The 20,560-nt window shown below is 42.2% G+C and overlaps 1 pseudogene; it reads right to left on the bottom strand.

Annotated features, from left to right (window-relative positions):
* Positions 1–679: 679 nt before the first annotated feature.
* Positions 680–1,389, bottom strand: LOC117013603 (60S ribosomal protein L24-like; annotated as a pseudogene).
* Between the last annotated feature and the right edge of the window lie 19,171 nt (positions 1,390–20,560).

Below are 20,560 nucleotides of genomic sequence, written 5' to 3'. Positions count from 1 at the left end.
GTTTCCCCAAAGGGACTGTTTCATTGATTTGTTACTATCAACACCTAAATGCCTGAATTTAACAAGCACTAGAAAGAATAATCAATTTCATCACCTTGGATAGAACAGAGGTGGTGGGAAGTGTGGATGTCTAATTTTGCCTTCACCTAGTATTCCTGTATGTGAAAAAGCATGTTTCTCAAGAGGATGTGGCTTGTTCGCTGTGGTATCCTTGCATGTAGCAATGACCTACTTTCTGTAGAAGTCAAGCCTATTCTTAACATAAATTATGATTACTATTTTCCATATCACATTTTATATACATATGCCTCTTGAACATCAGCAGGCTACTCAGACATGTTTACAATTTCAACTATGGCTCTGCCAAACTCCAAGTTCAACAAATTGCTTTGGGAATTTTTAAGTACATTCTACTCAAGAAGTTGTGCTCTTCATGTCAACTTCTTAATCTGAAATCGAGAGCAGATTAATACAGCTGATAGTTTTAACCACTTATAACTCAGCTATTAGCTAATAAGAGGTTGAGATACCAGCGAACAAAAGGCAAATCCAATATAATATAAATGTGTCTACTGATGGAAAAGGATAACTTAAGAAAATAATTCATTAAAAAGACACAAATTATAGGATAAAGTGCCTCTTTAGCAAGCAACCTAGACTAAATCTACACCCTAGTACTTACAGATATAACCAAAAAGTTAAGACAGTGTAGTCTGTGTAACATGCCCTTACATCTCAGATAAGCAAAGCTTGCATTTAACCATACAGAGCTTGTTGACATCATTTTGCTTAACATCTCTCCAACTAAGAGGCTTACATTAGGGAGGTCTTACTCCAGAGAAAGGAACTCTTTTACAAAATTCTGCCACAATCTAGTTATAGTCAGATCTTTATTTAACATTTTCATCTGCCAACTTAGCGTTTTCCACCATCTTGGGGAGCAGAAACCTTCACAGGCTTCACAATCTTTTGCTTAGGTGCTGCCTTTGTGGGAGCCTTAACAGCAGCCATTGCTGTCTTTTTAGATGCTTGCTTAGCCTTTTTTGCTTCCTTGGCAGCCCCGATAGCTTGTTCTCATTGAGCCTTCCTAACTTCAGGTTTCTGATTCCTCTTGGCCATTATATCAGCCAGAGACGCACCAGTGATGGCCCTCTGGAATTTGACTGCTCGGCGGGTTCTTTTCTTTTGAATTTCTTCCAACTGTCCTTTTTTGTGCTTTCTTCTGTAGAGAACAGTCCAGTTTATCTGTCGAGGATTCCTCTTGGAAAGGAATGCCGACTCACATTCTGCATTAAGAAATTGGAAAACCTTCCTGTCGGTCCTGGCATAGCGCCTCCTATGTCTGGGGTAGATCTTGTACCCCCTGAAACTGCACAGCTTGACCTTCATGGCTGCGCCTGCTGGAAAGAAGGAAAGATCCCTCTAATGTATTCTTCATTTCAGTTATTGTATTCTTCATTTCTGACTGGTTCTTTTTAATGTTTTCTGTCTCCATTTTTATGTTTCTTATCTCTTTGTTGAAGTTATCACTGAGATCATTAAGCATCCTTATAACCAGTGTTTTAAACTCTGCATTTGGTAGATTTGCTTGTCTCCATTTTGTTTAGTTCTTTTTCTGGAGCTTTGTTCTGGCCTTTCATTTGGGACATGTTTTTTTGTCTCCCCATTTTGGCTGCCTCCCTGTGTTTGTTTCTATGTATTAATTAGAGCTGCTGTGTCTTCTGGTCTTGGTAGAGCAGCCTTATGTAGTAGGTGTCACATGGGGCCAGTGGCACAGTCTCTCTGGTCACCTCAGCTAGGTGCTCCAGGTGTGTGCCTTTTGCATGTTGTATGTGCCTTCCTGTTGTAATTGAGTATTGATTGCTGTTGCCACATCAGTGGGAGGGATTGATCCTCAGGCTGATTGATTGTGAGGACTGGCCATGACTACAGTGGAGGAGCTGTTGCACAGGGGCTGCCCCTATGGAGAAAGATTTACTTTAGAGGGGCTCTGGTGCCTGCTGAGTCTGCCCTTTCTGTGTGTTGTTTGTAGAGGTAGTTGGATGGTGCTCTGGTGTGATTTGAAGCTGGCCACTAGGTGTGTTGGTTCTGAGGCTTCATGCAGGCCAAGTTTGGCCTGCTGCCTGTGCCCTGCCTGGGGCCGGTTGGTATGAGCTGCAAAGTGATCTGCAGATGTTTGCCACTTGTGCTGCACTTGGAGGTGCCTAGGAGAGGCTAAGCTGCCAAATGAGGCTGGCTGTAGCTAGTTCCAAGCTTGGGGCTGCTTAGCAAGATGTTTGGGTCATGCTGAGGCCACATGCTGCTTGTTTAGGGTTTGTGAACTTTTGGGAGATTTTAGGAAAGTCTGTTGCAGAGCCATGAGAGGCCGTTTGTATGGAAAAGCCACTGAAGCAGTTTGGGTGGGCCTGCAAGTTGGGTGAGGTAGGGTCTCAGGGAATCACCAAACGGGGTGAATGGTGAATGGTGTTAGCCAGGTTGATGGAGACTCAGGTATGGTGCCTGCCTGCATTCACGCAGGCTGGGTCAGGGGAGAGCTCAACAAAGGACCAATGGCTTCTGCCAGCACTTCTGTTTCGGAGAAAATTGCCTCACCAGCCCTCACCCTAAGCCAGACAATTCAATTCCTCCCCATATGTTCCTGGCACCTTTCAAGCTGCTGTCCCAGGGCTGGAGCTCAGACTGAGTGAGTCCATCAGCAAGTACGTCTGCAAGAGGGCCATTTAAGAGGAATGCCTGGGACTCTAGCTACCTTCCCTTACTCAGCCACAATCTCCACTGGATTTCACATCTAGAAGTTATGGGGACTTCTTTCCCTGCACTGGAACCCTGGGCTGGGAAATCTGGTGTGGGGCTGGACCCCTTGCTTCTCAGGGGGGACATTCATAGCTGAGCTATTCCTCCCAATTTTTAACCCCCACACGTGGGTATGGGACCAGCTTGTTCCGTTTTTTTATCCCTCTTACCAATCTCTATGTGGCTTCTTTTGTATATCTTTAGTTATTAGACTTCTGTTCAGCTAGACTTCAGGTGATTCTCAATGATGGTTGTTCTGTAGTTTAGTTATAATTTTGATGTGGTCATGGGAGGAGGCGAGCACAGTGTTTACATACTCCACCATCTTGACTGAAAGCCCCTGCTTGAACATTCTTTACAGATTCTTATATCTTGCTCAAATTTTCAAACATCTTTTTTTATTCCAATAAACATATCAGTCAAGTTAGGCTAGGTTATGCTATGGTAAAAACAAAACAAAACAAAACAAAACAAAACAAAACCCTGAACACCTACCTCAGTGGCTTTAAACAACAAAGATTTTTTCCCCCCAGTTCAGGATTGCTGGGCCTGTGTTCTATATCATCATCCTCATTCTGGGGCTTAGGTTGATGGGGCAGCCCTGCCTGGAATTTTGTTGGTTGTAGTGGTAGAGGAAGAAAGAAACAGGTGAAGCTCACGCTGTTTTTAAAAGCTTCCATCAAAATGTGACACCTTTCACTTTCAATCACATTTCATTCATTGTAAATTAAAACTAACTTCAAGGGGTGGCAAAGTGTAATTCTCTTGCAGGGAGAGAAATAGATATTAGTGAATAGTAAAAATACCACTCACTGTACACGGTGTTAACTTATCTTTTGTTTCTGGCAATTACAATAAGTGAAGTCTTTGCCAGGGCCAGGCCTAAGGTGAGGCAAGCAAGACACAGGCACAAAATTTAAGGGGGAACAAAAAACTCATAATTAAAAAGATAAACAATATTTTAAAGTGATATTTTTAAAAGCCAAAATTAATGTAAAAATTCACGATGAATGAAATATCATTTTAAATTTTAAAAGTCCCAATATTGGTGATTTTTTTCTTTTATGCCTCTAGCCCCAATGTGGTTTGGCAGGACATTGGTCTTTGTAGGTGTAATTTTGCAGTCTCTTGTCTCTTTTAGCTCTTTTATGGTGCCTTATTTGTTGTGGCTTTTATAGCATTAGATTGTGAGCTGCTCTTTTTTCGTAGAATTTTACCTGTGGGAGAACTTTGAGTCCTTGACTGAGGTAACATAGAGAGAATTTGAGTTTCCTTTTGCTGGGCACCTGGGTGTACTACCAACCTGGGAATCCTTTGCATTCTGTTCTTAAGGTTTGCTTGGGCTCCTAAGATAATGGGGATTTGGGCACAAACCATGGAAAGGACCAAGATTTCAGGGTTTCAGGAGAGTTTTTTTTTTTCTGTTTAAAGTGAAGACAGGCAAGTTACCTGGCTCCCTCCTTTCCTAAAATGGGTTTTCGTTTTTGTTTTTCTATACCTTTATACTGAGGTTATAGGACGTCTCGACTATATGCAGAAATTTCCCACTATGTTGGTAGGGAGAGCCCTAAGCTTTATCTCCTGTCTCTCCTGCATCCCAGAAAACAATCTGTGCAAAACTCAAGGCCTCCTGTGTTTCACAGAAACACTTGGGAGAAAAGCTGACTTTGGAACTCCCTTATCTCCTAGGCTTCCTGATTTAGCTTCAGTTTTGGCCTCTGTAGGAATACTTTTATTTGTGCCAGCTCAGCAGTGTTTTGTTTTGTTTTACAAAATATTTTATCCTGGATTTTAGTCTTTTCAGTTAGGAAACCTATTTAGGATATGTAGTCTGCTGTATAGCCATCCTACTTCCTGGTTATGGCTCTTATCCTTTGTGTTTTGTCAGGTTTTATAATATTTACTTTCTGTTCTGCAAATATAATCCCTTCAGTTATGTAGTCTTACTTATATGTTTAAATGGCTCATCCGTAGTCTTCTTTCCACTGCTTCTCCACTGTCATCTCTTTTATTCATCTTCTAGTACATTTTTCAGAAGGGGTTTAAAATTGCTTTGTTACAGTTTTTGAATTCTTTTATTTTTAAGAACATGTTCCTGTAGCCTTTAAAATTGAAGCACATCTTGGCTGGATATTTTTTCCTTCAAGATTTGGTAGACATTGGTTGATATTTGTATTAGAATTCTCCAGAGAAACACACACACGCACGCATGCACGCACGCACGCACGCGCGCGCGCGCGCCCTCGGTGTTGGGGGGGGCAGGGTGTGACAATAGACTTCACGAACTTGTTGCAACAGTGTTGTTAACCTTTTTTGACATCAGAGGGATTATTCATTACGAATTTGTACCAACTGAACAAACAGTTAATCAAGTGCTGAAACAACGGCATGAAATAGATGACCTGCACTTTTCACCAACAATTCATGGCTCTCACATCAGGACAATGCACCAGCTTGCACGGCACTTATCTGTAAGGGAGTCTTTAGCCAGTAAACAAATAACTGGAACACCCTCCCTACTCACCTGATCTGGCCCCCGATGACTTCTTTCTTTACCTGAAGATAAAGGAAATATTGAAAGGAAGATATTCTGATGACATTCAGGACATCAAGGGTGATACGACCACAGCTCTGATGGCCATTCCAGGAAAAGAGTTCCAGAATTTCTTTAAAGGGTGGACTAGGCGCTTGCGTCGGTGCATAGCTTCCCAAGGGGAGGACTTTAAAGGTGACCATAGTGATATTCAGCAATGAGGTATGTAGCACTTTTTCTATTTTTTAGGATGAGTTAGCAAACTTAATTGGCAGACCTAGTATATATACCAGGGGTGCCAAAAAAATGTATACACATGACTTGTATTCATATTAAGCATTACAATTTTAATACACTTTTTTTTCTTTCTTAAAATGTGTATACATTTTTTGGCACTAAGGGGACAGAGTCCCAGAGAACAGTTTCCAGGATCTCGGCCTCACGTGGAAAGGTGCTGGCTCCATTATTAGATGGCCATCAGCTGAAATCAGATGTCCATCCACTGTGGCTGGGTGGCCATCAGCTATTACCGGTTAGCCATTAGCCACTAAAGTAACTGCCAGTGGCTAAGCTAGGGGGTTAGTTGGTTGGTTGGCAGAGAAGCGGAGAGCAGACTGCGGCTAGCAAGTGCGGTTAGCAAGTATGGATTGTGGATTGCGGATTGTGTGGATCCTACTTCCTGTGTCTCGCCTGGCCACCAGAGAGACTGGGGTGCAGGAAGACTCCTGTTGGGGTACTGGCGGATGTTTGCTTTTGAGTCTCTGCCAGCCGCCATCAAGAATATAGTGGTATGACTCCCCTATCTATGGCTCCATTGGTGTTCCTTTTTGGCCTCACTATACTCTGCATTCACCTGCAGGGAACGGAAGCTGAGACCCTGCATTACAGGCACCCTCTGTATGTGTGTATGTCTGTAGTCTTTATATATATATATATATATATATATAAAAGGAGATTTACTATGAAGAATTAATCACAGGATTATGGAGGCTGAGAAGTCCCATGATCTGCCATTTGCAAGCTGGAGACCCAAGAAAGACAGCAGTATAATTCAGCTCAAGTCCGAAGGCCTGAGAACCAGGGAGGCTGATGCTGTGAAAATCCCAGTCTGAAGGCCAAAGAAGATGAGATGAAATGTCCCAGCTCAAGCAGTGAGGCAGGAAGGAAAAGGGATGAATTCCCCCTTTCTCCACCTTTTGTTCTATTCAGGCTCTCAATAGGCTGTATGAGGCCCACCTACATTGGGGAGGGCAATCTACTTTACTGAGTCCACCGATTTAAATGCTAATCTCAACCAGAAATACCCACACAGACACACCCAGAAATAATGTTTAATCAGGGCACCCCATGGCCAATCAAGTTAACACATAAAATTAACCATGAGAAGTCCAGATAATGGGTCATTAAGGGTTAATTTCGCACCCATGTGTATCTCCTTAAACCATACTTAATTTCCAAATAAAGACAATAACAAGGTTGTAATTCTAACATGATTCACCTGTCCTGTATGCAACCAAAATGCACTAACCCCTTCCTCAAAAAAGGAGGTTAAGTCCTTGAGTGATGTTTACTCTTGTTGATATCCCATAACTTAAATACTATGATGTAAAATTAACAATACCTAAAAACTATGATATGAAGTCAATACATCTTATGTTACATGATAAGGGAATAAGAGAGGAAAGACAAAAATAGATAGATATACGAGTATACCCACACAAACGTATTCCTAACAAAATAAGGAGGAAATATTCATAACAATTTCAATCCTCATTACTGTAACTGGCCCCGAGGTCATAACTGATATTTATAACTACATTCTTCTACTACCCATTGTGTATTTCCTTTGCCTTCAGCAAGCACCTCAGCTGGTTATGGTTCTTTACCCAGGGGAGTGACTCAAACCTTCATTCCTGAAGGGTCTAGGCTATTACTAACCCTTCTTGGATTAGATTGTAGTTATCCACTGACTTTAATCACAGAGCATGGGAATACTAAGAGACGCCCTGTACTCCAGACATGTTTCCTTACCACCATTGTGGATAGTAGTCCAATTTCCCCTTGGTAGTCATGATCAATCACCCCACACAGCAACACCATAACTCCCTGTTTGTCTGTTGATTTAGAGGCATGAGGAGCCCAAAGTGTCTGGGTGGCAGTCTCAACTTGCAGTGATCAAGATCCCTGCAAACACAATCATTACCTGGAATAAGAGAGTTGATATATCTCTGAGGTTCAATGGAGTCATTGTGTCTCCTGATGGGAGCATCCCTTCCACTGGAACTAAGATCGCCGCCGGGACATCAGGGCATAAAGTCACAGGAAGCAAAAGTTTTGCTAATGGGTCATTAAGGATAATAGTGAGTGGTGCCACTCCCACTTCCACCCCTTGATTCCTTGACCCGTGAATCCTGGCTATCAGTGAAACAAGCACTACATATTAAATGCTGATTCAGGGTATATACAGCCTGCTGGAGAACCTTGTCCCAACCCTGAAAAGTAGTGCCACCTAGCTGGCATTATAACTAAGTCTTCAGAAGGCCATTTCCCTGTCGTTTCAAACCAGCTGCTTCAGGATTGTGGGGAATATGGTAAGACCAGTGGATTCCATGAGCATGGACCCAGAGCTACAAATCTTTTGCTGCGAAGAGAGTTCTTTGATCAGAAGCGATGTGGTATGGAATACCATGATGTATGAATAAGTCATTCTGTAAATCCATGGATGGTAGTTTTGCAGAAGCATTGCCTGCAGAGAAGGCAAATCCATATCCAGAGTGTCTATAAACTACTGCCCCTTCCACAATGGAAGGTGTTCAATATAGTCACCTGCCTAGCATCTCTATCACCGACACTTCAAGCACCATTGGATGTGCTAGTTTCCATGGCTCAAGTGACACAGCAGCATGCACACAGCCGGGACTTGTTGCACAGTCTTCTCTTGTTCTGGGCCCCACTTAAAACAGCTTTTTGGGTCACTCAGTAAATAGGCCAAAGTAACACACTCAAATAAGGAATGTGTTGCCTCCAAAATCCAAAGAGGCCCATTAGGCAGTGTGTCTCTTTTTGGGTTGTAGGAGGCACAAGATAACAACAACTTATCCTTTACCTTAGAGGATATTGCAGCATATTCCATACCACTGGACCCCCAGAAGGCCCCTGAATTTTAGTTAAATTTATTTGTCGCCCTCTGACCCACAAATGTCTTACCAATAAGTCTAGAGTAGTTGCTACTTCTCACTCAGTAGGTCCAATCATCCTAATGTCATCAGTGTTATGGACCAGTGTGATATCTTGTGGAGGAGAAAGATGATTAAGATCCTTGCAAACACCATTATGATACAGGGCTAGAGAGTTGATATACCCCCGAGGTAAGACAGTTTTGCCAGCTGAACACAAACTGCTTTTGGTGGACCTTATGGACAAGGATGGAGAAAAAGGCATTTGCTAGATAGAGAGCTGCCTACCAGGTACCAGGGGATGTGTTCATTTGTTCAAGCAATGAAACCACATCTGGTACAGCAGATGCAATTGGTGTCACCACCTGATTAAGCTTATGATAATCCACTGTCATTATTGCTTGATTTTTGTATTAGTCGGGGTTCTCCAGAGAAATAGAACCAGTAGGAGGAAAATACACACACACACACACACACACACATACACACACACACCCCGAGGGTGCCAAAAAAAACGTATACACATTTTAAGAAAGGAAAAAACTGCATTAAAATTGTAATGTTCAGTATATACCGATAACAAAAGATGACTATAAGTCATGCATATACATATTTTTGGCACCCCCAGTATATACATTTTAAGAGATGTTATCTTAAAATGTGTATACCTTTATTTTTTTTGGCAACGTGTGTGTGTGTGTGTGTGTGTATAAAAAAATGAAGAATTGGCCCACATGACTGTGAGGTTGAGAAATGCCACAATCTGTCATCGGTAAGCTGGAGATCCAAGGAAGTCAGTGATATAATTCAGTCCAAGTCCAAAGGCCTGAGAACCAGAGGAGCTGATGGTGTAAATCGTAGTCTGAGGGCAGGAAAAGATGAGATGAAATGTCCCAGCTCAAGCTAAGTGAGGCAGGCAAAAAAAAGTGGTGGTGGTGAATTTCTCCTTCCTTCATCTTTTGTTCTATTCAGGCCCTCAAAGGGTTGAATGATGCTGAAGGAAACCAAAGTTTTGCCACCTTGAAGCTGCCTTCTGGGATATTGATTTTATGCTGGTTATTGAGAAACGAAAGACTCAGAAAGAACCTTTGATCTTCCCTGTTTCCTGCCCAAGAGATTCAGATAGAAAGGCCTACTTCAGGAAGGAAATCTTAGGGTGTTCGCCTTAGCCTAATTTTAATTAAGTGTGGTAAATAGGAGGGTTCAGGCAGGGTCTTGTTGTGTCCCCTGGCTTCTGAGTAGCCCAGGAAGAATTTTCCTGACACGTGTGTTTGCCCTTCCTCAACTACCTGTAAATCACCCTTTCTCACTTCTGAAATCTAATACCCCATCCCCCTCCTTTTTCCTTTGTCCAAAATGTCATATATACCCGATGTTGCCTCACTGCCTTTGGAATTTTCATGATTTTGTGGCTTCCCCTTGTTCATGTATTAAAATTTGATCTCCAGTAAATCTGTCTCTGTTAATTTGATTATTAGCCTATCTAGAAGAACTTAGAATGTGGGAGGAAAAGCATTAATCTTTTTTTAGCCCCCACAACACACATCCACACTGGAGAGGGAAGTCTGCTTTACTGAGTCTGCTATCTAACAGAAAGAGTTCATCCACCTGGCACTGGCAGAGCCAAACACTAAACACTGAGAATTGCAGTGGAAAAATATTGGCTATTTTATTAGGAATGGCATCACCCAGGAGAACGGGAAGCTAATGCCCAAAAGCCCAAACTCCCTGGTGGTGTGTAGGTTACAGATTACGTAGGGCAAAATCACAAGACACCCTGGGTTAGCGGGTACGGTCATGCTGGGAGCTGATTGGTTGGAGGTGAGGCAAGGATGATAAATCATTTCTTCAGGTTTTGAGGACAGTCTGAGGTCTGTTCCAGTGTCCCTGGTTTCATAGGAAAGTAGCCAGGGAATCATTCCATCTTAGGGCTCAGGAGCTGAAACATAACTTAGGTCAAGATGTTATCTTTAGCCTGCCTGAGGTCTGGATCTTGTGACCATTAGTCAGGTCCAGGATACCATCTTCTGTTTCCTCTGGGGTTGCTGATTATCCAGGGGAAAGGCTAGGTCTCCATATATATATGGGGAGAGAGAGAGAGAGAGAGAGAGAGAGAGAGAGAGAGAGAGAGAGAGAGAGAGAGAGAGAGAGAGATGATTTTTAGAGCTAGAATTTAAAGCTAAATTTAATCTAAGTCAAGTCATCAGCAGTTTCAAGTCCATCAATTCAAATGCTAATCTCAACCAGAAACAGCCTCACAGACACACTCAGAAATAATGTTTAATCCGGGCACCTCGTGGCCTGTCAAGTTGACATAGAAAATTGACCATCACAATTTTCTTTTGGCATTGAATGCTGCTTTGGAGAAATCTGAGGGCATCCTGATATTTTTCTCTTTAATTTTCCTTCCTGGATACCTGAGGAACTATTTCTATATCTTTGAAGTCCAATATTATAAACAGAGTATGTTATATTATCTATTACTGTGTAATAAATCGAGTGGCTTAACAACATTTATTTATTATATCACAGTTTTTGTGGATCAGAAATCCAAGTTGGGTTTTTTTGAGGTGAAATTCATAAAGCATAAAATTAGCCACTTTAAAGTACACGTCAGTGGTCTTTAACACATTTATAATGTTGTGCAACCACCACCTCTATCTAGTTCTCAAACGTTGTCATCACCCCAAAAGAAAACCCCATACCCATTAGCGGTCAATCCCATTCTCCTTTCTGCCATCCCCCTGACAACCACAAATTTGCTTTCTTTGTCTATGATCTGGGTTTTTTTGCATGGACCATGACATGCAAATTCTGAAATTTGTAATAAAGAGTGAAGGGCCAAGCACAGCCAAGATATTTGTGAATGGAGGAGTAAGGGGGAGGGGGTTCCAGTTAAATATCAAAATTTATTTTCCAACTACTGTAAATAAGATGGCTTAGTACTTTTAGAGAGTTAGACATACTGAACATTGGAATAGAATCAAGAGCACAGATTTTTTTTCTTTTCTGCATTAGAAAATATAAGTTTCAGGTGTACAACATTATGATTCAACATCTATACACTATAAAGTGATCACCCCCCAAAGTGTAGTTATTATCCATCATCTTACAATTGACCCTCTTTACCCCTTTGCCCATCCCTTACCCCTCCACTCTGGTAATCACTGATCTGTTCTCTGTATCTATGAGTTTGTTTTGTTTGTTTGTTTGTTTGTTTGTTTGTTTTTAGATTCCACATCAGTGCTACAATACAGTATTTGTCTTTCTCACTCTGACTTATTTTACTTAGCGTAATAATTTTTAATGGCTGATGGCTGAGTAGTATTCCAGTGTGTGTGTGTGTGTGTGTGTGTGTGTGTGTGTGTGTGTGTCTGCTTAAACAAAAATTTTAACTCTCATGGCTGAAAGTCTTTGTAAAAGAAAGAGTTTATTAGGCCATTGCCAGCAAAATAAAGAAGACCGGTCTTGGGGCACTGTGTGTAAACCACCAGCAGCATGGCTACATAGAAAAGACAAACATGTCTGTCCTATAGGAGGTTTGCAAGCATTTTTATACATCAAGTAAGGGGGAGAAACATGTAAGCCATTCTGAAAGAATTTACATTAGCTATAGATAAAGGGGATGGGAGAAGGTTAAGCCTAGCCACCTCTGAGATAGGCACAGAGCAGCAGAGCCTGGAAAGCTCATGTGTAAATAAGAAGCAGAGGCTCCTGGGGTTGGATAGCACTGGCTATTCTCTCCTTTTAGATAATCTCATAAATAGCCACCTGGAAGTTAATTTAAAAGTTCCAACATACACTAAGGATTGTGAGCAGTTTTTTGCTGGTTTTGCACTGCAGTTGCTAATTGATTAACCCCTTTTTTTCTTCTGTAGCCTCTGACCTGCTGTAATTTAACTTAGTACACCTCAGAATTTTCTCCTTGTCACTATATGTATATACCACATCTTCTTTATCCATCCATTGATGGACACTTAGGTTGTTTCCACGTCTTGGCTATTGTAAATAATGCTGCAATAAACACAGAGGTGCTCATATCTTTTTGAAAGAAAGTTTTTGTGTTCTTCAGATAAATGCCCTGCAACACAAAAGTGCTGGCAATTCAAATATGCCAAAGGAAAGCTGTAAAGTGCTTCCTCTAAATGAAAAGGTGAGTACAGTGCAATAAGACATTTGAGAGAGAAAGTAACTACATTCACATAACTTTTATTAGGTTGACGCAAAAGTAATTTTGGTTTAAAAGGTTAAAAATAATTGCAAAAACCGCAATTACTTTTGCACCAACCTAATATTACAGTATATTGTTATGATTGTTCTATTTTATTATTAGTTATTGCTGTTAATCTCTTACTGTGCCTAATTTATAAATTCAACTATCACAGGTATATATGTGTAGGAAAAACATAGTGTATAGAGTTCAGTACTACCTGCAGCGTTTCAGGCATCCACTGGGGGATTCTTGGAACATATTCCACGTGGATAAGTGGGGATTACAGTACATGGGAGAGACCCAGGAGAAAATCTCCAAAATGGCCAAAGCCATCACCTAAAATACCACCTTCAGCTAAAGACAAAAGAAAATGTTGGGGATGGGGTGTCAGTTATGGGAGGTAACTGGGAAAATCACAGTAAACAAGGATAAGGTTGTTATACAGATTTAAGACGTTGCCTTCTCCGTTGACAAGAGTTTCTAGAGACTGAGTCATCCTTCACGGTACAGAGAGGGAGACACCCCTACAAATAGAGTTTTCCCTTATATATGTAAATGTCTCTTACAAAGGGGTAACTTCTACTCAGTTTGCAGAGCTTCTCCCAGCTCTGCTGTTTCTTAAAAATAACCAGCTTAAAATAATCCTTATGCCAAAGAGACATACTTGGGGGTGGCAAATTCTGCTCCCTACAGTATCTCTGTGGGAGTCCAGGAGTCTAGGAGTCCAGTGGAGAAGTTCCAGCACCTTGTTGGAGCAAAAAAATCCAAGAATAGATGTATCGAAGGGGATAAGAACAGTTCTACTCCCCCTCCTCACCCCCATTCACCCTGCCTGTGATTTCTCCCAGCGGGGAAGGTGAGTAGGTGCCTGGCTTCCTCAGCTATGCAGGACACAGCCCAAGGGGCCCATCACTTACTCACTCCACTCAGAATATTGAAGTGATCAGTGGGGCTGAGAGGTTGGGAGAGGTTGGGAGCATGGCATCCAAGGCTCAGAACTCATCACAGGGCCCGGGATCTTAGTAAAAGCTTCAAGGACTCTACCAGGAAGCCTGCCCAGAGCCGCTTGAGACAGGTTATGAAAAGATACTCAACATCACTGATCATCAGGGAAATGCAAATGAGAACCACCACAAGATATCACTTAACACTCGTTAGGATAGTTGTTACCGAAAAGTCTAAAGACAACAAATGTTGAGGATGTGGAGAAAAAGGAACACTTGTGCGTGATTGGTGGGAATGTAAATTGTTGCAGCCACTCTGGCAAACAGTGTGGAGGTTTTTCAACTAATTAAATATAGAACTATCAGATAATCCAACAATCCCACTCTGGGTATATATCCAAATAAAATAAAATCACTATCTAAAAGAGATATCTGCACCCCGTGATCACTGCAGCATTATTCACACTAATCAAGATATGGAAACACCCTAAGTATCCATCAATGGATTAATAAAGAAAATGTGGTTGATATCTATATCTATACACAATGGAATATTATTCAATTTTAAAAGAACAAGAAAATCCTATTTACAATAACATGGATAAACCCAAACGGCATTATGTTAAGTGAAAGAAGCCAGACATATGAATAGAAAGACAAAAACTGCATAATTTCGCTTTTATGTGGAATCTAAAAGAGAACTTAAGAAACAGAGAATAGAATGGTAGTTGCCAGGAGCTGGGGGTTGGGGAAAATGGGGAAATGTTGGTTAAAGGTACAAACATTCAGTTATAAGATGAATAAGTTCTGGTGACCTAATGAACAGCATAGTGACTATAGTTAATAACAGTGTATTGTATATTTAAATTTTGCTAAAAGAATAGATCTCAACTGTTCCCACCACACACAAACAAAAATGGTAACTATGTGGGGTGATGAATATATTAATTAGCTTGATTTTGATGATCATTTCTCAATGTATATGTACCTCAAATTATCATGCTGTACACATTAAATATATGCAATTTTTATTTGTCAATCATACTTCAGTAGAGCTGGGGAAGGGGAAAGTAAGATTTAGGATAGCTCTCACCTTATGTTTGGGCTGTCACGGGGACCATTTGGGTAAGAAGCACATAGGTTAATATAAGTTATCATCAATGTTTTAATTCTTGGTTTGGGTAGTGGGTTGATATATGTTTTTGAAATAAAATTTAAAATAGAGCCATGCATGGTACAATGATAACAATGTGTCATGAACCGAGAAATATGAATAATCCAATTTTGTGCAACCCACCTTAATGTCAAAAATAAGTTTTAAAAATGTAATTCATTAAGATTAAAATAGAAAAACTAAATGATCATATCAGTAAATTCAGTAAGGGCATTTGATGACTATCAATGTTTATTTATGATTTATAAAAAAAAATCCCACAAAAGGCAGGGTGGCCGGTTAGCTCAGTTGGTTAAAGCATGGTGCTGATAACACTAAGGTTGCTGGTTTGGTCCCCGCATGGGCCATTGTGAGCTGTGCCCTCCTTAAAAACACACACACACACAAAAGAACACACCTTCCGGTGGTATTAAGAGCAGGAAGGCAATCTTTGTGAAAAGGAGTCCACTATCTTCCCTTAATGCTGGCATTTTGGAATAAAAAACCACTCAAGTCTCATCAACAAGAATAAAAGGATACTTCCTTAACCTGATAGAGACTCTATCAAAAATATGTAAGAAATATCATCCTTAATGGTGGAGCATTAAGATGATGGATTAAGAAAGAGAAATATTCTTTGTAAGATGTGGAATGGGACAAGTATGACCTCTATCACCACTTTTATTCATCTTGTCCAAGAAAGGAAGCCTGATCATACTCCTTAAGGACTCTTACTTTGGACTGCATAACAGACAACCGAACACAAGACTCACAAAAATTTTGAATGCCTCAGCTGTTCGAAAGTTCTAAAAAATATTCGATTTGTAAACCACATGAAACATGTGGATATCCAGCGTCCTAGCACAATTTGTAGAAAACATTATTCTTTCCCCCATTTAATTGACTTTGTACCATTGTCAAAAATTGGTTGACCAGAAATGTAAGGGTTTACATCTTGCTAATTTTTTCTCATCCTTCACATGTCAAATCAAACGTACCTTCCTCAGTGATGCCTTCCCTGACTAGCCCCCCTCCAATCCTAGGACCCAGTTAGATAGGGCTTTTGTAATGTGATCCCCAGACTCTGCATACATGCAAAATTATTTACCTACTCACTTGCCCCATGTCTGTCTCTGCAGATTTAAACTCTCTGCCGTTGTTGTAGGATTTGAGCTCCTGCATTCGATCCCCCATTGCTGGACTCCTTGGAGCCCTTTTAAAGGACGTTGCCACGTGGTGTTGGTTTTGCCTGCAGGAGCCCCTTTGTAGGGTGACCAACTCATCTCTTTTTGCCTGAAACTGAAAGCCCAGGGTACTATAAAATACCTGAATCCCAGGTGTGGGGACAGAGTCCCAGAGAGCAGTTTCCAGGCTCTCGGTCTCACGTGGAAAGGTGCTGGCTCGGTTATTAGATGGCCATCAGTTGTAATCAGGTGGCCATCCGCTGTGGCTGGGTGGCCATCAGCTGTTACCAGTTAGCCATTAGCCATTAATATAACTGTCATGGCTTTGCTAGTGGGCTTGGTTGGTAGGTTGGTTAGTTGGCAGAGAAGCAGACGGGCAGATTGCACATCGTGTGGAACCTGCTTCCTATATCTCCAATCCAGCCGCCAGCTAGAATATAGTGGTATGGACTCCCCTATCTATGGCTCCGTTGGCCTCACCATATCCTGCGTTCTTGTGCGGGGAGTAGGACCAGAGTCCCTGCATGACACCAGGCAATGTGGATAGCTGGTCACTTTACCATTAGTGTTCCAGGGCCGGCTAGGGGCAGGGGCTTTTCTGACCAGGTCTGAGTTTTTGTCATGCTCTTCAACTTTCCCTAAAGTCTGTGACCCTATTTCTTCCTTGTGTCTGTAGAAAGCAGTGTCTGTGCTCTGCTAACCATGGGGACTTCCTGATGCCCCTATGGCCACCTCGCTGCCACACATCAGACTAAACTGCAGAGGAATTTTGTCAGGGAGGCAGGACTCTTCCCTTAGCCCCTCTGAGGATTGTCGTTCTCCTAAGACAGCCCAGGCTAAGCTGCAGAAGCAGAGAGCTCCATTAGATGTCAGAGCTTATGTCGCGAGCACCTGTAAGGGCAGTTGCCACATTTCAGTCTCTTCCTGAAAGTCAAGGGGACATTAACCCCTTGGCAGGACCCTACGTCCCTGACTGGTACTCGTGGCACGAGTGGGGAACAAAGTCCTGACACACAGGTTCAGATAGAGTGAGTAGCACAGCTTTATTTGGGAACCAATGTCCCTCTAGAGGCCAATGCTCTGGTAAGCACAGAAGAATAGAATAGAATTTAATAACGAAACAAGTCCCAGAGTCAATTGGGGTGAAGAAGGTCCCCGGTCCGGGAGAGACGACTGGGCCCACGACGGGTCTGAGGCAAGCTGGTCTTGCAGGGAAGAACTTTGGAGAGTCCCGGAGTAACGTGGCTTGGACCTCGTAGAGGATTCTGTCCGATTGCCCAGATGCATGTCCCAGAGGACCATTCCGGAGTGTCTCGCTCAGAGCCTCGCAGAGGGTCTTAGCCGGAGCGCCTAGTTAGACCATCACGGCATTGCTCTGGAGTTCTGCTTTTATCCTCCTTTCCTTGGACTTGTTTACTTGTTAGGTGAGAACCAGAAGCTGTTTTGGTGAATGTGTTTATCATTCAATTTTGTCATGCTCAGTTTCACACATAAATATAAACATGTTTACTTTTATGTATATACTCTAAACATAAACATGCTTACTTTCACTTTTATCAGTCTCACACGTGCGGCCATAGTCCTGTCCCTATTAGTAAACAATTTGTTTTGCAAACCTCAATCCAACATATATAATACATTTTATATGCTCCATACAGGCTCCAGAGCTGCTTTAACCAAAGTGTGCTTCCAGTGATGCTGCAGCCTGCATGGAAGGAGGGTCTTTTTAAGAAATGCTCCATGACTATTGCACTCAAAGCGTTGTGAGGTCACTCTTTACCCCACCCTTTTAGGAGGATATTAGGAGAAATGCCTCCATGGTTTTGATCTTAACACCAACAGTAGGAGGAGTTTTCCTGAGCAATTTTTTGGTTGTTAATCTCAGGGACTCTTAGAACTGTGTTATTGACTGAGTCACCCTTCCTACATTAACTGCTAGGACATTCAGAGCAGATTTGTGCCTCCCACACAGCAATTAAAGCATCACTGGTCCACATTTTATACTTGTTCTTGGTTTCTGATGGCCCCACCTTGCTTTTTCAGTCTTCTTTCCACTTCTTTTCTTTATTGAGATAAAATTACAACAACAGATCTTAAGTATACAATTAGATGAGTTTTGAAAAACAAATGTTGACACCCATGTACCCAATGAATTAACTCAAAGAGAGTCTGAAGTCTTTGACTAGAAATAAATGATTCAAGGGTTTTAGAGTCTGCAAATGGGAAACATAACTAGGGAAAACCCAAAGAATGTTCCAAAAAATAAAGAAAAGCTAAGTGGTCTTAGTGGAAAAAGTACATTCTTGAAAAGAATCAGTCCTGCATTCTTGCCTCTGGATCGGTTCCAGATGGTAATCTTCTAGATGACCAATGGTCTGGATAATGGATGTCACGTGGTCTGGATACCCAAACATTCTTTCCTTAGTCCTTCAGGGGGGTAATTAGAGGGTTATTTTGAGGTTTGATGTATATATATCCAGGCATTTTTGCAGGACTAGAAATTTCAAAAGCTTAAGTTCCCAGGCTAGTTAAAAACAAGAATAGAATCACTTCCTCGTGCCTCAACCTACTTGATTTTAGTAATTTAGCAGCTTGACTATAGGGACTCCATTTTATTTCTTTGTTCCTCATACCTAACACCCAAATCAAAAGAAAGAACATTTCTATTGCCCAGAAAGTTCTCTCATATTCTTTTACTGTCAGCCCTTCACTTCAAAACCACCATTACCCTGCTTTTAAAATATTCTCATGTTTTTCATGTACTCTTTTAACTATCTTAAATCCTCTCTTGGAATGAAGAAGGGCATGAATAATTAGGATATTAAAATGCTGGAGAAGCCCCAGCCCTGGCTCATTTCAGAGCCTACCTCCCAATAGGGAGAACAACACCCACGGAGCAGGGAATGCTGAGGAAGCTCAGAGCGTCTGATGCCGCCATCTCAGGCCTTCTGACCAGGCCCTCCTTCCCACCTTGTGTCTGGAAACCTCCTCCACATCTCACTACCCAGCCTGAGGCGCTTCCCACCTACTCATGGGTGACTCTTGCCTTTATTCCATCTATCTCTTTCCATCTCTAATCATTACGGACCCTCCACGTCCTTCAACCCAGCCCTAAACTCAGTCTCCAGAGTTCATCCAACAAATTGTTTTTGCTCTGTGCCTATCACTGTGCCAGGTAACGGAGGACACAAAGACGAAGCCGCTTGCTTACCCACATGTGTAAAAGTCACTTCTCAACACAAGGCACTATGTGACTTCAGAAGATGAGTATCACCTTATAGTCATGTGTACCAGCCTCAGCTGGGCGCTCCCTAGTGCCCAGACATCTAAGGTCCTCTAATTTATTAAGCCATTCAAAGATACTTATTTTATGTTTACTAGGAGGTGCCGGGCACAGTTCTAGACGCTTGGGATACATCAACAAACAAAGCTGTACGCCCTCCTGCCCTTGGGGAGTTCACATTTTAAGAAGACACATAATAATTGTAATAAATTAGTAAATCATGTAGTATGTGAGAAAGTGACCATTGCTATGGCAAAAAGAAAAAGGACGGGATCGGGGTTTGGGAGTTTTGAGCTGGGGGCCAGATGCAGGATTAAATGAGGTGATCAGTGTCGGCCTCATGGAGCAGATGAGATTGGAACAAAGTCTTGAAGGCAGTGAGGAAGTCCTTCTAGGCCAGTGGTTCTCAATCAGTGGCGATCCCTCCGTCTTACCCAGGGGACTTTTGCCAATGTCTGGAAACATTTTTACTTGTCACAACTGTGTGTGTGTTGGGGGGCATGCTGCTGGCCTCTAGTCGGGAGAGGTTGTAAACATCCTGCAAGGCACAGGACAGCCCCCCATGAAAAAGAATCACCAGGTCCAAACAGTGAATGGTGCCGAAGTTGAGAAACCTGGTCTACCAGAGGGATTGCCAGTGCAAGACCTGAGGCAGTTGTGTGCCTGGTGCTTACAAAACTCCGTGGTGGGAGAGAGGTACTAGGAGCCAGGGTAGGAGGGGGACCGGGCCAGCTGCCATAGGGCAGGAAGGGACTGTGAGGATTTTGGTTTCACTGCAGGATTTGAAGTGGAGCAAGAATGTCATCTCACTGAACATTTTGGAAGCTCCACGGGGCTGCTGGACTGGGAACAGGCCAGGGAACAGGAGTATCAGGGTAGAAGCTGGAGCCACAGGAGACCAATGCAGTGACCATGGGAGCCAGCTAGGCCTCCTGTTCAGTTTTTCTCTTTTCTCCTCGAAGCTCTGACCCCGGTCCCTCTCCTTTGCTCTCAGCTGAGGACCTCACCTCAGACTTCAGAGTAAAAACAGCAGCTGTCAGATGGGACTCGCACTTCCCACCACCACAACCCTCCTTTCCTGGCACATGGGCCAAGCCCATGGCGAGGACCTAGGATTCCCTTTCTGGCCCTTTCCTTAAATACTCAAGTGTGCTCTGGTATCTCCCATGTAAGAAGGCAAATCAAATACACAAAACTCTCCTTCAACACAGGAAACTCAGGATGGGGTCACCATTGAGTGCCAACCTCCTGAACTGTTGAATTCCTTTATTATGAAAGATC

This window comes from Rhinolophus ferrumequinum, chromosome 21 (genome assembly GCF_004115265.2).
Source record: "Rhinolophus ferrumequinum isolate MPI-CBG mRhiFer1 chromosome 21, mRhiFer1_v1.p, whole genome shotgun sequence".
NCBI classification, from domain to species: domain Eukaryota; kingdom Metazoa; phylum Chordata; class Mammalia; order Chiroptera; family Rhinolophidae; genus Rhinolophus; species Rhinolophus ferrumequinum.
The sequence above is the reverse complement of the archived record's forward strand: the minus strand, read 5'-3'. Positions and strand labels throughout refer to the sequence as shown.